This window comes from Oncorhynchus masou, chromosome 12, assembly GCF_036934945.1.
Source record: "Oncorhynchus masou masou isolate Uvic2021 chromosome 12, UVic_Omas_1.1, whole genome shotgun sequence".
Classification (NCBI taxonomy): Eukaryota; Metazoa; Chordata; class Actinopteri; order Salmoniformes; family Salmonidae; genus Oncorhynchus; species Oncorhynchus masou.
Genome location: NC_088223.1, coordinates 1,334,395 through 1,343,458, shown reverse-complemented (window position 1 = coordinate 1,343,458; position 9,064 = coordinate 1,334,395).

Below are 9,064 nucleotides of genomic sequence, written 5' to 3'. Positions count from 1 at the left end.
TCATTAATGTGGTGTCTGTAGACCCACCTCCATTAATGTGGTGTCTGTAGACCCACCTCCACCCCACCTTCATTAATGTGGTGTCTGTAGACCCACCTCCATTAATGTGGTGTCTGTAGACCCACTTCCACCCCACCTTCATTAATGTGGTGTCTGTAGACCCACCTCCATTAATGTGGTGTTTGTAGACCCACCTCCACCCCACCTTCATTAATGTGGTGTCTGTAGACCCACCTCCAGCCCACCTTCATTAATGTGGTGTCTGTAGACCCACCTCCACCCCACCTTCATTAATGTGGTGTCTGTAGACCCACCTCCACCCCACCTTCATTAATGTGGTGTTTGTAGACCCACCTCCACCCCACCTTCATTAATGTGGTGTCTGTAGACACACCTCCATTAATGTAGTGTCTGTAGACCAACCTCCACCCCGCCTTCATTAATGTGGTGTCTGTAGACCCACCTCCACCCCACCTCCATTAATGTAGTGTCTGTAGACCAACCTCCACCCCACCTCCATTAATGTGGTGTCTGTAGACCCACCTCCACCCCACCTTCATTAATGTGGTGTCTGTAGACCCACCTCCATTAATGTGGTGTCTGTAGACCCACCTCCACCCCACCTTCATTAATGTGGTGTCTGTAGACCCACCTCCATTAATGTGGTGTCTGTAGACCCACTTCCACCCCACCTTCATTAATGTGGTGTCTGTAGACCCACCTCCATTAATGTGGTGTTTGTAGACCCACCTCCACCCCACCTTCATTAATGTGGTGTCTGTAGACCCACCTCCACCCCACCTTCATTAATGTGGTGTTTGTAGACCCACCTCCACCCCACCTTCATTAATGTGGTGTCTGTAGACACACCTCCATTAATGTAGTGTCTGTAGACCAACCTCCACCCCGCCTTCATTAATGTGGTGTCTGTAGACCCACCTCCACCCCACCTCCATTAATGTAGTGTCTGTAGACCAACCTCCACCCCACCTCCATTAATGTGGTGTCTGTAGACCCACCTCCACCCCACCTTCATTAATGTGGTGTCTGTAGACCCACCTCCATTAATGTGGTGTCTGTAGACCCACCTCCACCCCACCTTCATTAATGTGGTGTCTGTAGACCCACCTCCATTAATGTGGTGTCTGTAGACCCACTTCCACCCCACCTTCATTAATGTGGTGTCTGTAGACCCACCTCCATTAATGTGGTGTTTGTAGACCCACCTCCACCCCACCTTCATTAATGTGGTGTCTGTAGACCCACCTCCAGCCCACCTTCATTAATGTGGTGTCTGTAGACCCACCTCCACCCCACCTTCATTAATGTGGTGTCTGTAGACCCACCTCCACCCCACCTTCATTAATGTGGTGTTTGTAGACCCACCTCCACCCCACCTTCATTAATGTGGTGTCTGTAGACACACCTCCATTAATGTAGTGTCTGTAGACCAACCTCCACCCGACCTTCATTAATGTGGTGTCTGTAGACCCACCTCCACCCCACCTCCATTAATGTAGTGTCTGTAGACCAACCTCCACCCCACCTCCATTAATGTGGTGTCTGTAGACCCACCTCCACCCCACCTTCATTAATGTGGTGTCTGTAGACCCACCTCCACCCCACCTTCATTAATGTGGTGTTTGTAGACCCACCTCCACCCCACCTTCATTAATGTGGTGTCTATAGACCCACCTCCACCCCACCTTCATTAATGTGGTGTCTGTAGACCCACCTCCACCCCACCTTCATTAATGTGGTGTCTGTAGACCCACCTCCACCCCACCTTCATTAATGTGGTGTTTGTAGACCCACCTCCACCCCCATTAATGTGGTGTCTGTAGACCCACCTCCACCCCACCTTCATTAATGTGGTGTCTGTAGACCCACCTCCACCCCACCTTCATTAATGTGGTGTCTGTAGACGCACCTCCACCCCACCTTCATTAATGTGGTGTTTGTAGACCCACCTCCACCCCACCTTCATTTATTAGATCTCCACCCCCAACGAATAGCAGGTGAATGGCAAAGGTGTTTCTAAGATGTATTGAGTCAGGGGGTTGAAAACCTGTCTAATCAAGATATATTCCTGTTTCATTTATTTACAAATGTTACAACTGTCCTCCCACTTTGACATAGTATTTGTGTAGATTGAATTGTCATTTTTTGTCAACAATCCATTTGAATCCCACTTTGTAACAACAAAATGTGGAAAGGTGTGAACACTTTCTGGAAACACTGGAGAGCACTGCCTTTGACCAGAATGAAGTTCACTATAATGGAAATAGGTTGTAATTTGGGAGAATATCAATTGAATACTTCTCGCGTCCTTTCTCCTCGCCTCCTTCTCAAAACCAATTGGAGGAGGTCAGAGGGGATGGATCTCTGGCTTTCTCATCCAATGGGTTTTGAGAAGGATAGGCGAGAGAACGCGAGGAGTATACATTTGAGATTCTCCGCATGTATCGAGTTCCACACAGGCGGTGGGGGTAGGCAACAACATCTTCACCCCGCTGATCCTCAACACTGGGGCCCCACAAGGGTGCGTTCTGAGCCAACTCCTGTACTCCCTGTTCACCCACGACTGCGTGGCCACACACGCCTCCAACTCAAATCATCAAGTTTGCAGACGACACAACAGTGAGGCTGAAGAAATTCGGCTTGTCACCAAAAGCACTCACAAACTTCTACAGATGCACAATCGAGAGCATCCTGGCGGGCTGTATCACCGCCTGGTACGGCAACTGCTCCGCCCACAACCGTAAGGCTCTCCAGAGGGTAGTGAGGTCTGCACAACGCATCACCGGGGGCAAACTACCTGCCCTCCAGGACACCTACACCACCCGATGTTACAGGAAGGCCATAAAGATCATCAAGGACAACACCCACCCGAGCCACTGCCTGTTCACCCCGCTATCATCCAGAAGGTGAGGTCAGTACAGGTGCATCAAAGATGGGACCGAGAGACTGAAAAACAGCTTCTATCTCAAGGCCATCAGACTGTTAAACAGCAACCACTAACATTGAGTGGCTGCTGCCAACACACTGACACTGACTCCAGCCACTTCAATAATGGGAATTGATGGGAAAGGATGTAAAATATATCACTAGCCACTTTAAACAATGCTACCTAATATAATGTTTACATACCCTACATTATTCATCTCATATGTATACGTATATACTGTACTCTATATCATCTACCGCATCTTTATGTAATACATGTATCACTAGCCACTTTAACTATGCCACTCTGTTTACATACTCATCTCATATGTATATACTGTACTCGAGACCATCTACTGTATCTTGCCTATGTTGTTCTGTACCATCACTCATTCATATATCTTTATGTACATATTCTTTATCCCCTTATACTTGTGTATAAGACAGTAGTTTTGGAATTGTTTGTTAGATTACTTGTTGGTTATTACTGCATTGTCGGAACTCGAAGCACAAGCATTTCGCTACACTCGCATTAACATCTGCTAACCATGTGTATGTGACAAATAACATTTGATTTGATTTTGAACTATCCTGGATTGACCTGGAATCCACAAGGGACTTTTGTTTAACCAAGATCTATTTTTAAGCCAATACATTTACAAGATGTCAGACTGGCCCTAGCCTTGGCAGGACCAGTTTTGCCTCAAATATTTTGGCCCTCATGTGGAAAGCACTAAAAGCTCATTTCTGCTCGCTGTTGAGTACAATCTGGACTGTGTTGTTTAACTAACTTATCGTTATGGTTCAAAACAAATTGACCTTCTACACCTGCATTGCTTGCCGTTTGGGGTTTTAGGCTGGGTTTCTGTACAGCACTTTGAGATATCAGCTGATGTACAAAGGGCTATATAAATACATTTGATTTGACCTATTCTAATTTTTGCTATGAAGAAATATCGACTAACCTTGACTCTTGATTTTCTGTTGTTTTGAAGTAGTCCATGACAGGCAATAGACATTGATTTTATGTTGTTTTGAAGTAGTCCATGACAGGCATGCAATGGACATCACTATAATGCGTGTCAACTCTCTACTTTTAAAAGCACACAGGAAAGGTTTATTTTATTATGACATACGACCAGTCACATGATGTCATTCCTGCTAAAGGCACAGTAGGCCACGACAGTAATGCAGTATGTTCTAAATCCTAACTATTATATTATTATAGCATCCTCATCTACTTCTGATTCTATTTCATGAATCAAAACTCAGAAGCATGACTTCAGTGTGTGTTATGTTGAGTGTATCTTCTCAGTAAACATGTCCACACGGGCACCATGTGGGCTAAAATATTGGTCTCACGTAGGCTGCCAACATTGGGCCGATGTGCCTTTGTACATCAGCTCCACATCAGGCCCATTGGTCAGCCCTCACTTCTCCTGATATAGTCCACTCTTTTGGATCAGCTGCCAGTTACATTATATTTTTTGATACAAAGTTGTTACTATCATATATCCACGTTGGACTGGCTTGGGCTAAGCCGCGTTGGACTGGCTTGGGCTTGGTGTGGGACAGTGGCATCATTAGGCCAGCCCTGAACTTTTTGATGGTCAATTAAAAATATATAAATAAATTCATGACAAAAAAAATGTACAATACAATATAGTGTGCTCGTCACGACTTCCGCCGAAGTCAGGTCCTCTCCTTGTTCGGGCGTCGCCGGTCTTCTAGCCATCATCGATCCACTTTTCATTTTCCATGTGCTTTGTCTTGTTTTTCCTCACACCTGGTTTCAATTCCCTCAATCACTTGTTGTGTATCCCTCTGTCCCCCCCCATGTCTTGGTGTGGATTCTGTAAGGGGTGCGTAACCAGTGGCAGGGAAGTCAGACGCAGGAGAACATGGTAACAGCCAGAGCAGTTTAACAGTAAAACCAACGGCATAAAAATAACGTGATGGGTACAAAAACCCATCACGTACAATAAACAATTCCACACAAAGACATGGGGGGGGGGGGGGGAACAGAGGGTTAAATACACAAGTGATTGAGGGATTTGAAAACAGGTGTGAAGAAAAACGAGACAAAACACATGGAAAATGAAAAGTGGATCGATGATGGATAGAAGACCGGCGACGCCGATCAAACAAGGAGGACCCTACTACGGCGGAAGTCGTGACAGTGCTGCAAGAAGCCCCTGGCGGGTCCGGTGCCTGCTGTGATTTGTCGTAATTTCACACCGCACGGGACCGCTCACGTCCCTTGACCCCTTCCCAGCGTTTCGACGTCAATGTCCTCACTCAGCAAAACGTCTGTGACTCACACAGAGCAAATATACACATTTCTTACGCAACTTCTTACGAAAGAAAGGCAACAAAAAAATGCATGCTGGTTGAGGCAGCAGTGAATTCGGTGGAGGGCAGAACTGCTTGATCTAGTCTGCCTCAACATAACGCAAATAAACTAGCGTTAGCGATCAGCATTCTTAAGCTATTGGGTGTCAGAGTTATTTAACAATATATTTAGTGAATTTGCAAGCTAAGGATGTTGATAGTAGGTCAAGTGTTTACTTCTAGCGAGTGTATTTGATGGGATTCGTTTCTGTTGATGGGATTCGTTCAGCTACTGGCTGGCTGGCTGGCTGGCTAGCTGACACCAAAAGTTTTTCTGACAGCAACACAGTGCCCCCCTGTGGACTGAACTTTACTACAACATATTTAACCCTGTTTCAAATTACCAGTGTTGAGGTGGGGAACTGACAACATTCAATTAATTATAGAGGTCATAACCTAATCCATTCCGCAGGTCAATATTTTGGTTCATGTCTGTTATTTCCATATAGGCAATATTAAAACTATTTGTAAAAAAGAACCTGCCCATTATTAAATTGATTAAATTATTTAATTGAGCTTTTATTTGTATTACTCTTTGAATTAATTGATCTACTTCATGTGTATATGACAAGCAACATTCAACTTAGAAGGGACAGGGCAGCGAGAAAGACCGGGGAAAAGAGTCAGCTTTGTGCTTTGATTGGAAGTGAACAAAACTGAAAAATCACAAGTAATATGTCCTCAAATGATCTGTAATGTAAAAATCTCACAGCTGGTAGAACTGATGAAATTAATCATTACATTCTACAGGTAATTTTTATTGGGCTAATGTCTCTTTATATTCATATAGACTCGGGGCTATGTAGCTTCTCATCTGTTATGTTTGGAGTTGTGTTGCTCTGTTATGTGGACACTTGAATTTCTCTTTACAGTTGAGTTGCCCTGTTTGTGTCTATATACAATAACTATAAAGAACAACTGCCCCTAAAAATCAACTTTCATTTAGAAAATGGACCATGTGGCATCGATATGAACCAGAAACATCTATTCTACTGTCAAAATTGCCTACAACAGTGTAAATAGGATCATTTTGGTAATAAAGTCAGTCTCGTTCAAAACGTGTGACCTTGACTGCATCATAACGTAAATGAAGGTTGGGTTTGTTTCAATTCTGCCCACATGACCACAGCTGGCAGGACAGTATTAATCAATTCTGCCCACATGATCACAGCTGGCAAGACAGTATTCATCAATTCTGCCCACAGCTGGCAGGACAGTATTCATCAATTCTGCCCACATGATCACAGCTGGCAGGACAGTATTCATCAATTCTGCCCACAGCTGGCAGGACAGTATTCATCAATTCTGCCCACATGACCACAGCTGGCAGGACAGTATTCATCAATTCTGTTCACATGGTCACAGCTGGCAGCACAGTATTCATCAATTCTGCCCACAGCTGGCAAGGCAGTATTCATCAATTCTGCCCACAGCTGGCAAGACAGTATTCATCAATTCTGCCCACAGCTGGCAGGACAGTATTCATCAATTCTGTTCACATGGTCACAGCTGGCAGGACACTATTCATCAATTCTGTCCACATGGTCACAGCTGGCAGGACAGTATTCATCAATTCTGCCCACATGACCACAGCTGGCAGGACAGTATTCATCAATTCAGAGTGCAGCTGCATATGACCTGATAATTTACTACAGGCATTACTTGGGTTGACTTTGGATATCCCTATAGCGTGATTTAGGGACCATCTGTAAATTACAATGTATATGGGACAATATGTTAAAAATCCAATAGCTTCAAATTACAATGACTTAAAAACCTCAAACCAACCTAAATTAATATACAGATATCAAAAGCATTAGAACTAAAAGGTGTGCAACATGAAAATAGTCACATTTACATTGTGTCATTTATTGACAGTCCCTAACTAGCCTCTGAGCTAGGGTTCAAAGTCAGGTCACAAACCAGCCAGGCTCAAGCTAAATGGCGAAATAAATTTGACCAACTCTTCCCACCTACAAACACAGGAGACACCCACATCAAACCACACTGATATCAACTCGTGTTTGAATGTAGTCATGGCTACGAGCATTTCAAAATCAGGAAGTGTAGTTGCCCTTTAAAACTAACTAATGACATTTGCAGCTCTACTTTGCTACATTTCAGATTAGACAAGAGCCCTATTTGGCACAAGACTAGTTGGTAATGGAAGTCTTACTCCTGAATGTCTTATTGCAGAGGACCATTAGCACAGGATCAGTTAGCTTTTCTGCTCAAACCGTGAGCAACACCTGGCAGACATTTCTCTCAAAACACACAGATGGCAATTTGCACAGGTCTGGTATTATCAGAGGACCTTGGAGTTGGCCAAAAACAGATTATTCTGGTTGGAATTGTGCCTCTCCATGTAAAAACTACTGATGTGGCAGATTTGGACAGGACTACAATTACAGATGTGTTTTGTGCTTGTGCACATAATTCCATTACCTGACCTCCCCCAGTAAAACTAACCCTGTCTGATGACCTGACCTCCCCCAGTAAAACTAACCCTGTCTGATGACCTGACCTCCCCCAGTAAAACTAACCCTGTCTGATGACCTGACCTCCCCCAGTAAAACTAACCCTGTCTGATGACCTGACCTTCCCCAGTAAAACTAACCCTGTCTGATTACCTCCCCCCCTAACCCTGTCTGATAAAACTAACCCTGTCTGATGATGACCTCCCCCAGTAAAACTAACCCTGTCTGATGACCTGACCTCCCCCAGTAAAACTAACCCTGTCTGATGACCTGACCTCCCCCAGTAAAACTAACCCTGTCTGATGACCTGACCTCCCCCAGTAAAACTAACCCTGTCTGATGACCTGACCTCCCCCAGTAAAACTAACCCTGTCTGATGACCTGACCTCCCCCAGTAAAACTAACCCTGTCTGATGACCTGACCTCCCCAGTAAAACTAACCCTGTCTGATGACCTGACCTCCCCCAGTAAAACTAACCCTGTCTGATGACCTGACCTGTAAAACTAACCCTGTCTGATGACCTGACCTCCCCAGTAAAACTAACCCTGTCTGATTACCTCCCCCAGTAAAACTAACCCTGTCTGATGACCTGACCTCCCCCAGTAAAACTAACCCTGTCTGATTACCTCCCCCAGTAAAACTAACCCTGTCTGATGACCTCCCCCAGTAAAACTAATCCTGTCTGATTACCTCCCCCTGTAAAACTAATCCTGTCTGATTACCTCCCCCTGTAAAACTAATCCTGTCTGATTACCTCCCCCAGTAAAACTAACCCTGTCTGGTTACCTCCCCCTGTAAAACTAATCCTGTCTGATGACCTCCCCCAGTAAAACTAATCCTGTCTGATTACCTCCCCCTGTAAAACTAATCCTGTCTGATTACCTCCCCCTGTAAAACTAATCCTGTCTGATTACCTCCCCCTGTAAAACTAATCCTGTCTGATTACCTCCCCCAGTAAAACTAACCCTGTCTGGTTACCTCCCCCTGTAAAACTAACCCTGTCTGATGACCTGACCCAGGAAACCCGGGAAATTACACAAATTCCCCATGTAAGCATTAATGCAATTCTACAAAAAAACATGAGAAGCATCAGATTAGCAAAAAATAAAATCTCCCATTATCCAAACAGGTTGTCATGGAAGCCGAGTGGGTAATCTCCCATTATCCACAGGTTGTCATGGAAGCTGAGTGGGTAATCTCCCATTATCCAAACAGGTTGTCATGGAAGCTGAGTGGGTAATCTCCCATT